A 13,461-nucleotide genomic window follows, 5' to 3' on the forward strand; every position below is an offset into this window, starting at 1 on the left:
TGAGATCTACTTTACGGGTAAATCCGACCGAAAATCGCATCAGCTTCTGGTGGTTTGGCTCGTGAAGTTCCGGAGGGGACGGGAAATGCTTCGCTTGAGGTCGTTGATGCGGAGAACCTCGCACCAGATAAAGAAGGAATGGAGATTGATGCGGATTGACAGTGCATTTGTTGATAACGAAATTATTTACTTGCGAAATTGGTACGTCAGGTTGAATTAGTGAGGCATAGTTGAGATTGCTTGAGAAACTTTGGCTTGTTTTAAACCCAAATTGTGCTTTGATGAAAGTAAAACGATTGCATGTATTCGCAAAATTTAAACTAATTAATCTCGCCAAATGCCCACCGAAGATCAATGCATTCACAGTCGGCACCCGCAGCGAGGAGATGGGTAAAACTCCGATTTACTGACGGCACCGTGCTCACAGATAGCCTACTGAGATGATGCAGTTCGCCTACTTGGAGACCACGCGTGAGTGGGCGTGAGCGAGGAGGCTGCAGGAATAATGCGAAAGTAATAAGAAAAATAATGATAAAAGTAGCTTATACATTTCGGTGTTTTTATTTCGGCTTTTTCCCTTCAGTCGGTTCGGTTGGGGGAGCACTCGATAAACCTAATATTTTTTTATTATCAACCGAAACGGTACGCAAAAATGTGTGTGTAATAGGTAGCTGATTCCCATTGCTGTTTTCTTGTGCATTATTTTTTTCCCTGCTTCAGGCCGAATTATACGGGGGAGTGATTCTATTTTTTTTTTCTTGGTGCCTCTTTCTCACTCGCGTTCCGCTTTTTCATCTTTGTAGAGCAAACAATCATAAATGGCACAATTTGATATTCATATTACACGTTCGACTTACTTTTTTCTGATCCGTAAGAGCATTTTCTGGTATTATTTACACACGCACCGCAGGGAGGGTTTTTTTGCCTGTTTTTTTGTGCTATGTGGGGGTGGTTGAAAGGCTGCAGCGTTGATAAAAGGGGTAGATTTTTCCGTTGTGTTTTTTTTTACGATGGCCAGTGGTGAAAAATGTCGGACGGAAACAGAAATCCCAAAGAACATTTCCTTGTAGCCATTGTTTTATGATTGCCTACTTTGATGCTTAGTGATGTCTACATTTATAGATTTGTAATGGCTTAGAGGCAAATGGATAGTCTCAGCGGGGCGGAATCAATTTCGGGATGAAATATGATAGAATTTGCTGGGATCATAATCGGGCTATTAGACGGGAGTGGATTTTTTTTTTCACTTTTGTGTGGAGAAATGCGAAATAAATAGCTAATTTGAAATATGAGGTTTGATGTCAGAGAGGAGTGGATTTGATGTTTCGGAACTCCAGCTGTTTGAACATGATTTCGTTTGTTGAATATGGTGAATGATAACTCAGTAATGACCCGATTTTTTTCAGCCCCTCTGCGTATTGAACTTTTATCTTTCAATAATTTCACCAATTGGCTCCCATTCCAAGTTACCAACATTCCGTTTATCGTCCTTTATGAAACATTAGGCTATTATAGGGCTTCCGAACGTTATATTATTTATATATCAATCTTAAATCGCAGAAAGGGTAATTGGTGGACTTGTTGGTGATGCTGGAATATGCTATGAGGACTCAATCATTACAGGTGCATTACTTATCAAAGGAATATTGCTTATTTTCTGATGATGAGTAGCATTTTCTGTTTATGATAAATTTTATCCATTACCGGTTTTACCGGTATTAAATTTTCCATTATCAAAAACTGGTTTTCAGAAAACATACTCGGTAATTACAACCATAATTGTACATGTCATACAATTTATACAAGGCTCTCAATTAAGAACTGTGGATGTGCTTGAATGAACATAAAGTTAAGACAGATATAGGCTCGATTATGTTAAGTCTAAAGGGATTCGCCTGATCTTGGGCTACATTCGCCTCTTTTGTTGGCTACCGCGAACTCGAAACTCTAGAGTTTCAAGGTCGGGTCCTGGCTTGTCAATACTGATCAGAAGTACAAAACACCTATTAGTCACTCTTAACTCGTTTATTGTATTACTCACTCGGTATGCCTGTAGTGTGGGTGTGTACAGTGCTGGCCAGCGATGACGGGATTCTGCAGCGGGTGAGGTAACACAGCGGCAGATGAACGGTAGGTTTCCGGTGGATGCCAGTGCTGGACGGTTGTCGCAGTGTGGTAGGACGAATTTCTCACCAGCGCTCGATCGGCTGCTCAACGGTGGTCTCGCAGTTAACCAACAGATGCTTTGAAGCGGTCGTGAGTGGATGCCGATCGACGCTTGCTAAACAGGTGCTGGTGGTCCAGCGTTCGCCCTCGCGCTTTTCGGTTTTCTGCTGGATAGCAATGGCTTTTAGCTCGTAATCATTGGGTCATGATGGGAATATGAAAGGTGGTCTTAGGGCTGAGAGTTTCGCCACTGGGATCAGTCGGGTCCTACCTTACTCTGTATTTGGCGGTATTTGCCGATATTTGTTGTAGACTCTTTTCACTTCACAAGAGCACCTTCTATTCAGTTTGACCTAGTAGCTTCCCCCTTGACCTAAGCCCATTTCCACCTCCCTCCCACTTTTCCACTACCCCCTTGTCCACATCTTTCTCCTGTTTCAAACACCAACCTTCCTTCTTGCTAGCCCTGTGCGCTGCCGCCGCCGATGATTTAGAGTCGGCGCTCCGCCGTCAGCATTTTTGGCACGCCGCCGGTATAATTTTTAATACGCCGACGATGTAAAGGCTTTAATTCGTTTCATAATTTCAAAAAAGTATTTCTCGCAAAATACACCAAATTGGAAAAAGCAAGCATGTTAAACTTCAAAACGCATAAGAATTCAAAAACAATATCTTTCATTGGTGGAAAGTGTTTAGGATCATGGCAAATATATAAGAAAAAGGCGATGGGAAAAGTCATTCCAATATAGCAGACAACCTGCCCCAATTGATGAAAAGTCGCTTTTTTACCCAATTAGACCCCTTTAGCAAGTACCAGACACGTTCCAAGAACAAAGGGTACGCTACAGCTAAGGGATAAGCGGTATGAAAAGCTGAAATTAGGGCAACATACCCAAGCAACATTTTCAATTTTATAATGGCTTTGGCATGAACTGGACTTAGAGACCATAATAAAACCGGAAATTTTGCTTAAGATAACAAAGTTTTGACATTAAGCCTATAAAAGCACTTCAATTTGGATTTTGTCAGCCTATTGCTAACATATGCTTCAGTAAGGCCTTGTGAAATCAAAATTTCGGCTTATTTACTTTTAAATTAGATAAGGCTTAGGCCTACTCACAACTCGCCCTTTGCCTTTATTTTTCGAGTGTTTTTTTCTTCACAAAATGGAATGTTTACACTGCAGATGACTTCTAAATTTATTTACCTTTCCGTACGTACCATAATATTTTATAAAAAGAAACAAATTGTTGAGATATTGTTAAAAATCTAACACTGCTTCTTGACCCCAAACTCGGCCTACGGATTCGGATTAGGCCTAAAAGCATTGAAACGCTATTCAGACGCCATTCAGATGCCATTGAATTTACTTTGGCCTATCAAATGAAGATAAAAATTGATTCGGTTGGAGCGCTTCATTTGTTTTTCATTCATATCATGCGTTTTCATTGACTTCGTTTGGTAGATTTTCAACGAATGTATCGTACCAAACGCATAATTGACTTGTTAACTCTGAAACAATAGTTTTTTTGATGTCTTTAAGTAGTGACGCCTATCTGTCAAGGATAAGCAAATAAGGTCGTGAAATTAAATGAAAATTTCTAATCCTTATCTCTCTCTCGTTATATCGAGTATTGCTCAATTTTTGCTGAAAATGTCAGGTTGCGATTTTTTTCGCTTTCGGTGATATTAAAGTTCAAAAATTGTTGTATTTTTTCGGTTTTTCAACAATATCTTTAAAATTTTAGGCTTAAACCAGTATGTTGCTTCACAAAAATTATTTATTTAATGCATTTGCATAAGAGAAAAATATAACATTATATGGTTGTCAGAAAAAAAAAACACCGAAACATAGAAAAAAACCATATATTCGACATTTTTTCTTTAACTCCATATAACTCAGAACCAGTAGGCTGTGGAAATTTTAAGTCTTGAAAAGAGTTGTTTATTTTGTCAAGGCAAACAACTTTGCGCAATATATCAAGCCTCCAAAACGTCAGAGAAAAAAGGTAGTTTGTGGCGCCATCTTTGCGGAAGAGTTTATGTATTAATTTTGCTCCGCTAGATTGCATTTCTGGCCCAGTGTGCATGGAATCTCAGAAAAACCTTACGAAATTATGAAGAATACACAACATGTTAGTTTCGATGTTGAATATTACTAAGGCGAAGCTGAATTAAAAAAAAATTCTCTGAAAAATATTACGTAATAAGTGCATGGTCCCTTACTACAGCTGCAAAACCCTTTACGTTTTGGTTCAATGCAACATATTTTCGATTGTGCCGTTCTAGTTTAATGAGATCTGACGTGGGCTTTCTGGTACTGAATCCTATTTTGAATCAATGGGAAAATTAACAGGTTGCTTATATATTTCATTTGCATGCTGAATTCAAACGCGTGTTTAGCAACATCCTCCTGCATGGAACCCATAGGAAAGTGGCCAGATTATGACATTAGCCTAAACATACCATGTAACACATAATACCTCATGATAATTTGAGTACAAGCTGCATCAAGTACCAAGATCGATACCAAGATATACCAGACATTTCCCACGGAATGTAAAAAAAATCAAACTAAAATCGATTTTGGTCATATTATTTATTCAATATGTTTACAAAAATCGTCATCCATTCATCCAAACAACCTTAGATAGGGGAAATAAATGTAATGTCGGCCTAAATGTCCCTAATATGGGCCCATACATAAGTTCAGCAGTCGACAAAATGTTCAATAGCGACCAAAAATATCCATTAGTACCGTCCCAATGACGCATCTATCTATATAAAATTGATAAATAGTAGATTTTTAGCGATGGCCCAATCTTAGATCCATAGGCCAATATAAGAGCCATTTCCCCTATAATTCCGATGCTGTTTCAAAAAGATACGATGGTGTTTTCGGTATGTCAAATGGCGTCGTCAAAAACATGCCATAAACACTTATAACATATTTGTGTTTCATTTATGTTACCTTACTTGAATTCAAGTTGAAAATGCAATATTTTTACCATGACCAAAGTGATACGCCGATGCACGCCGCCGCCGCCGGAAAAAGTCAACGCCGAGGCTAAAACAGCTTCCACGCCGCCGCCGCCGCCGCCGATTAAATGACCGGCGCACAGGTCTAATCCTTACTCCTTCCCGTGATGTGTTCCGTGTTATGTGTTGTTGGTGTAACTGAGCTACAATATTTAATTTGACCGTTGATGTGGAAGTGGGCTTTCATTATATGTATAGAGTTACGGGATATAATGTCAGCCTAGCCCCTCGCTTCGGCCTATCAAGCAAATAACTCATTAAAACTCATTAACTCAGCAAAAATACACAATAGTAATGAAAAACTAATACCACATCTGCTGCAAAACTGTTATCCGTAAATTAATTGCCTATTTCTGGGACAATTTGGAACATTTTGCTCTTTTTCAAAGAATTTTTTATAATGTTCGATTTCAAGGCGCCATGATCTTGCAGTATTACTGCACTACAGAAAATCTACACTTGGTGGTCATCAAAAAATCTGATAATTTCATGAATTGAAAGGACTAACTTTTTTGTAACATGCTAGCCTAATAAATCAACATCACACTTTTCACTCTTACTGCAAATTTAAAAGATTTAACGCATTTTGCGCTTTATAACTTTGGACAGAACATTAGGGACGTAATTTTGATTCTTGTTCCTAATTATGGCCTACAAACTTTATTTGATAACTTTGTTTTGGTATCGGCAAAACTATTCGCGTTGACGACGTTCACTGCTATAGGAAAACCCCATAAGCAAATGTTCAATATCGTGAAACATAGCGGATCGTTTCTCCACTGAAAATTTCCGTAGGCAAAATGTTAGTCTTTGCGTGAAAGAAGGGGTCGACACGGTACACACACTATTTCCAAACAACCCACATATGAGAAGGATCTACTCATAGTCGTCAAAAGTAGGGTACACCAAATTGAGCATGAGCATGAGCATGATTGACCGCTCACGGTTGCTACTATGTTATTGCCAGATCAGCTGTAATTGCACAGAGAACCAATATACGATGCTTGGGACTACCAATCATCCTCTATGTGTAAAAACTGGTGATCTCAAACTGGGCAAAACCAGCGCCGGCCACGCCCGAACGCAGGTCATGAAAGGAATGGGTAGGAATGTTTTGACGTGACACTCGCTTTTATGGAAGCCGAGAACACCCCTGCTCTTCTACTAGGAATCACTGGGATGTTGGGTAAGATGGTTAGGATTGCAGCAGGGTTCGTTTTGGCAAACGATAAGCTGAATCATAACGATCATATAACGCGAAGGAGCTTGGGATTGAACCCACGATATTCTGCTCAATAAGCAAAAACATTTGCCACTAGGCAAACAAGCTCCTTGGTATTCACATTCACAAATAAAGCGATTAACGATTCTTAAATGTTGAGGGGCTTGAGATTAAACTCATGATGTTCTACTCAGTTGGCAAAAATGGTCGCTATTAGGTCACCAAGCCCCTCATATCACATCACGATCGCGTTGTTATTGCAACCATTCAAAACCGACCCCGACGGTGACGTTCATGACGATGTTAAGTTTCACAAAACACACGATAATCAAGCAATATTACTATAAGCCTCCTCAATTTGTCAGGACCTGGGATTTATTCAAACTCAAACTCGACGGCGGTGCCCTTTACACAAGAATAAGCCTTTACGACCGATGATCTTTTAAACCTGGAGACAAATAAGCTTGATTAAATTCTACTTTTAAGTGACGTTCGTTGTTTCGACTTGGTCCTTACGTAAGACGGGAACAAAATCTATAAAACTTTCACATTTTGTTTTTTGGCCACCCACATTAGATCCGTTTGCGTTGAGTTGACATAAATTTGACAGTTAGAATATAGATTAAGCTGTCATTTTGCCACAACGTGTCTGATCCGGATCTAATGTGCGGGGGCCTTTACTTCACAAAGTAAACTACGACTGACACGATGATTTTTTCAGCGTACAAATATTGTGCAAATGACTGTTTTCTCCTTCATATTTCACCGGACTGCCCCGATTATGCATCAAACTACCATATCAAAACCACCAAACCATAAATAATTAAACACGACCCACCGTGACTACCGTCTATCTGCTTCCGACCGAAAATTTCCTGGGGTTGCTAAAATAACTTGTTTACTGATTTGTCAAAAAAATATATTCAAAGTGTTTTTATGTTACTTCATACGTGAAGTTAACGATTTTCAGAGTTGGTTGGAAATGCTAACATGAAGCTTTAGTGTGATGATTTATTAGCTAGAAAATGATCTTTATAAGAGGGTAGGTGCATAGTTCCGTTAGAGTACGGCAGTATGAAAATTGAATAGAAGTTGAAAATGAGCGAAGGGCCATTAATGCGACAGTTTTTTAAAGATAGACGCACATTTTTGCCTAACCCGTACGATGTACGCAACTATTGTGTTGCTCCTCTCGTCATGATCAACGTGATCATCTCAGAGAGAAAGCAGTAGGGTGGTTGTTGTGTGCTGTACCCTCATCAGCATTGTTGACGGCTGCTCCCGCCTTGAGTTGTTACATTCAAAGTGTTTTTATGTTACTTCATACGCGAAGTTAACGATTTTCAGAGTTGGTTGGAAATGCTAACATGAAGCTTTAGTGTGATGATCATTCTCTAGCTAATAAATCATCACACTAAAGTTTCATGTTAGCATTAGCGAAGGAAGGCGTGATCAGAGATGTTATGCCTCAGAACATCTCGGCGATGCCGACTGGGATTGAACCCAGGCCTGCTGGGGTGAGAGGTAATCACGCTTACTACTACACCACCGGCCCCACTGCTCCACAGTGTTCAAACGGTTTCAAATCGGGTCCTGACTTGCCTTCCGAAAGTTCAAATTCATTTGATGAGCATCTGACTTGGCACAAACAATTTGAAGTTAATTTTAAAATTACTATGGGAAAACAAAACTTTTTGTTCATTGTCTTCTAGCCTTTTTAACAAATTATACTGTTAACAAATTCTATTGCTAATCTTATGGGAATTTTTATCAGCTACAACTTCGCACAAAATTGTTTTTCAGCCAAACGTCAAACTAAATAGTTATTAATTGTTTAAGAGATTGCTAATCTTATGGCAAGATAAAGCAACTGTATTGTGAGCAACACTGTATTCTGCAGTGTGACATAGTAGCCATGATTTTTGCCCTCTATTCTACGCGCCATAAACACCAATGTTGTCTGCTGAACAGTTGATTTAGCATAATCATAAGACATCAGTGACTTGAATCATTAATAATTTTATGTTCCTTACATTTGATCGAAAAGTGGTCTTCAACAAAGTTCAACAAAAGTATTTTCTAAAGTAGAGTGAACTGGTGAATTTTGAGATCGATATGAACCGAAATTATGGTTTCTTCATAGTAGTTCCCATATAAACTTCAAATGGTTTGTGCCAAGTCAGTTTCTCACTAAATGAGTTCAAATTTTGGGAGGCTAATCAGGGTCCAATTTGGAGCGGAAATTTTAAATTTTGCATCAGTCTAGTCATCATGTTACATGGTTAACTATACAAATAGAAAGAGAAACTAGTATCCCTTCCAACGAGAATTCAGAACATCTGAACATGAGAAGTCCATTTCAAAGACTCCAAGTCCACTCGAAGATAAAACAATCACATTTTATTTAGTGAAAAAATACGTTTTGGGTTTGATGCTCTTAGACGGAATTCAAGCTGCTTAAAGGAATAAACGATTATTTATCAGAATTAATAAATATAAAAAATATATAACATATAGGTATTCGCCTTATTTGAATTGCACTAATTTTAATATTGATTTCGATGGGGAGTCTAACTAACGGTGCATGTGAGTTGATTCAACTCTCCACTGGTTTGATAGTTCATGTTCAAGTGATTTGAAAGTGAATACCGAAACTTAGACGCCGACTAACTTTCAAGCAGTTCAAGTGAGATTGATCGCCAAATTGAACAGTCTAAAGAGGCCTTTACCCTATAACCAGCTCGAAACAGGTAACTTATTGGACTTGTTTGTATTTTTGAACAAAATATTATAACATTGCGCAGCAAAATAAAAATGCAAGTTATCACCTAATAATAATAAAAAAAAAAAGTTTAACGCTACCAATTGCAGTACTTAAACCCTTCAGACAAGAAGATGAAATCATAAATATTTGATCAAGTTAAATTACATCTCAATCCATCCCTCCGGAGAAATGTTCGCAACCCAACTGCCAGCAACAACATCAACAGCGAAGTCGTCAGCAGATGTACCTACCATTTCGGTTTGGACTGAAATTAAAAAAGTACATTCGGAAGCACCGCATCAATTATTAACCAGCTATACGTTCTCACCCGGAACAAACCGGGAATTCTGCTACATTTGTATGTACATCGTGTATCCTCAAAGTTCTTGTAGTCATAATTTCCTCACCCTACCCTATCGTTTTGCTTGCCTTCGGAAGCCAAAAGCAGAAATTTTAATGCGACCACAAATTCGGGCGTTTATGTTCTCCGCTCGAGACAGCCAAGCAACAACAAGAACAACAAAGTATGGAATGATCCAATTTTATTTCGGCAAGGCTCTTTGTCTCCTTTCTTCACCCCTACCACTCCCTCGTTCGGTGACAGCCAGCAGTCGCTAGGATCGTTTTTCCGAGTGCCATTAAGTGCATTAGCCTAGCGAGAAACACACCTGACGACACGCTCCTGATGCTACCAACTTGCTAGTGATGGACCAGGGAGTCAGGCCGGAAAATGGCCTAGGAAGATGTGCCAATCCCGGTTGGAAAGGTTGGTCCATTTCCTTTCCCCATTACTGCCACATAGGGAACCAAAAACAGGATCTGTGAGCTGTGATGCAAAGAGACGAGATAGAGAGAGGGGATGTACTTTTGTGTGATTTCGGTTGGAATATTTAATTCCCGTGGTAATATAAATTTAATAATTTTAACACTTGTCATACGGTTGTTTGAGCGGGACCGTTGCGCTGCCTGGCACACGGAGATGAAAATTTAATTATTTTTACTATGGTTGATGCTAGGAGGAGAGTTCTACAACACCTATAACAGATAAAAAAAATGCCTACGCCAGCAAGCAAACGGCAGCTCCGAGGACTCTAAAGATGTCAACGAGCGTGAAAACACTTATGGGAATGTTTCGGGGAGAGCAATTTAAACTTGGTGTTCCTTTTTGCTTGCTTGTTTTCGGAGGCGACTATACATCATTTTGGGATGGTTGGAGCAGAAGTATAAAAAGAAAGCTAAAGCCACCGCCGAGCCATGGCCAAAGTGCGAGGAATAAATTGTTTCTCACTGTATCATTTGTTTCAATTATGACATTTTATTTATGATGGAAAGCTGGCTGATGGAAATTGGAAGAAGATGAAGAACAAAACAATGCGGATGCTCAACGAGAAAGAAATGATCCGGCAGTTTAAAACACATTTCTGGCAGTGGTGAATACTTTATGATTATGGAAGAGGCAATTTGTCTCATCTGTTCAATGAGCTCATTGCATTATTATGATTATCGAAAGGAATACAGGAGGTTGTGCATTGGGTTCTGTTTTTATGATGCGTTGTCGTCGTCGTGGTGTGTAACAGAGCAGATGAGGCGAAACATCTATACAGATGCCACAAGTGACATTTTGCAGCTATCTTTAATCAATTTTACTCTCCAGCTTCCTCAAGGGGGGCACTGTTTGTGTCAGTTGAAATTTAGGCATATAACAAACATATTTTATTAACAATATAAGTTTGTTTAATTGATGTACCCGAAATACTGCTCCATGCAGGTAAGCAACAATTATTTAATCATAAACGAAGATTTTGATTATTTACTACAACTAAACATTTGATTAACTCATCTACCCACAATTTTGAAGGGTTTAATCGGCTGAACTCCTTTCTTAAAGACAGGAACTTCATAGATATCTTGACCATCTCAAAGTTTAGATTATACAGGAAATTGACATTGCGCTTCATAGTGTTTAGTATTAATAAATCGGTTTGTAGTAAAGAAGTGTTTCCCTACTTTTCAATGATCATCATTGAAATATCTTAAATTAATGTAAAAATATCAAGATTGATAATAATTAATAAGACATAAAAATGTGTAGTGGATCAATAAATCGGAGATCATTCCTTTATGTTTGGTCTTTGTTTTATATACTTGTCAATGCAGTATCACAACTTTTTGCTCTGTACTACTTCTCAGACAAGAAGTCGTATAACAATGTACAGATAGTATCTTAAATTGCTACAGTTTAAGTCTAATATACAGCCTTTCTATAGCAAAACGATATATAAAGAGAGAGAGAACGATTAGTAATTTACATTTCATTCCACTACCTTATTTGCTTATCCTTGACAGATACGCGTATTTCGTCTACAATGAGCAGATTTCTTCTGTGTCTTGTACTAATATTCGAGTCCATGCGAGTATCAGCACAAGACACTGAAGAAGTTTTTCTTTCAAATTCAAAATAATTAACTCAAAAAAAGGAAAGACAAAACTGCCGGATGGTAGCCAGGAGTAATCTTATTCACTTTTGCGCTTGTGTTAATTTAAGGGCTGTGGAGTCGAAGGCATTTTTGTACGATCTGGCCTTTTAGTCACTGCCAGTGGTGGAATAAAATAAATTTATCAGATTTTGACACCAGATACTACGGAAAAGCCTCCGACGCTCCTACTCTGAGTCGACTCCGCAGTTCATATTAGTTGGTAGGTTAAGGTTTCCACTGTTCTGTGGCTGTACCATAAAATTACAACGAAATTCATGGTTCACAACAATAAAATTCAAGGTATTTGGGAAATTTACAGGTTGTTAAGCATTCTTAAATGTCTCAGAGGATTTTTCTGGTATTTTTTCAGGGATTGCTTCTCCAATATTTCAGAATCCATTCCGGAATTCTTTTGGATATTCTGAAGCAATCATTCAAGAGTTTCTTTTTAATATTTCAAAGGTAACTCCGAAAAAATATGCTTTCATGAATCTATTCTGGAATGCTTAAAAATGAATACCTAAAAAATCCTCCTACGAGTAACACCTGAAGGATTGCGAAAGAGATTCCTAATAAATATTTGTTTTCAAAGCATTCCTTTTAAAACCGTTATGAGGTTCTTCTTTGAATCTTTAAAGAAATTTGATTTTGAGAATTGCCATTTATTTCACTTTTAAATGATCAGTTATGTGTATTACTTTCCTCGTTTATGGCCAAAGCTTGGACCCTCATTATTTTTTTTATTTTCTTACAGCACAATAAAAGAAAAAGCAAGACTTGGAGAATTCACCGTCCAGCAGATTAAAACCAAGTGGGCCAACTAATAATTAGAATGTTGACAATTTCCTTTTTCAGGTACTCGTTACATCTCCTACTGGGGGAGCTAAAGGAGAACGGGGAACAAACCCCAGACGATTGGGAACACTTCAACCAACTTCATGACTTTATGGCAACCCAACATATCATTAACCCGCCGTTAGTGGTAAACAGTTGCGGGATTGTGGTGCAAAATTCTCACAATATACCCAATGAAGCTGGAGGTACCCATCATGACGAAATGTATGAAGCTGGGCCATCATGGTCAGGTTCCGATGATTATTTTTCAAGCGCTGAGTCAGGGCCAATAATATCCTGCCCGGAAGCAGGACCTTCGAGCCCCCCTGAATCTTTTGCAGAGAAAATTGTTCAAAAATTGCAAGTTCTTCAGAATCTGAAATGGATTTTTAAACGTTAATTGTTTGTTATATCTAAAATGTTAATAAATGCATTTTAACCTAACCAATAGTATAAGAAGTTTTAGAGATAAAAACAACTCGTTATATTACAAAAGATCTGGAAGATAGAGCATCAAAAATAATGTAAATTTTCTTAAAACGAGGATACATTTGGTTTCGTTAGCATGGCAGCAACAATATGTAGCTTTCAGAGTGCAATAAGGGCTTAATTGCAATGATCGATTCATTTTGATTTACAGCAGTGAAGTTAAATAATTTTCCAAAATTGTATAAATGTAATACTAGCTGTAAAAAGTTATATTAGTTAGCAAGAGCAACAGCAAACGCACCGAGGAATGGTAATTCAGCCGAGTTGTTAACAAAAGATAAATTTGATGAAGAGAATCGATCATTGTTGGTAGGCCTTTACAACAGAACCAAATATATATATATTTCAAGACATTGCTGTAAAAAACAAAACAACCAGCTAGAAAAATCAAAAGGAAACACCAGAATCCAGCTTAGTTATTAATAAAGAAGAAATCCAATGAAAATAATCGATAATTGTAGCTAAGCCCT

The sequence above is a fragment of the Ochlerotatus camptorhynchus genome, unplaced genomic scaffold (genome assembly GCF_037179485.1).
Source record: "Ochlerotatus camptorhynchus isolate MF236.1 unplaced genomic scaffold, CSIRO-AGI_Acam_v1.1 ptg000598l, whole genome shotgun sequence".
NCBI classification, from domain to species: Eukaryota; Metazoa; Arthropoda; class Insecta; order Diptera; family Culicidae; genus Ochlerotatus; species Ochlerotatus camptorhynchus.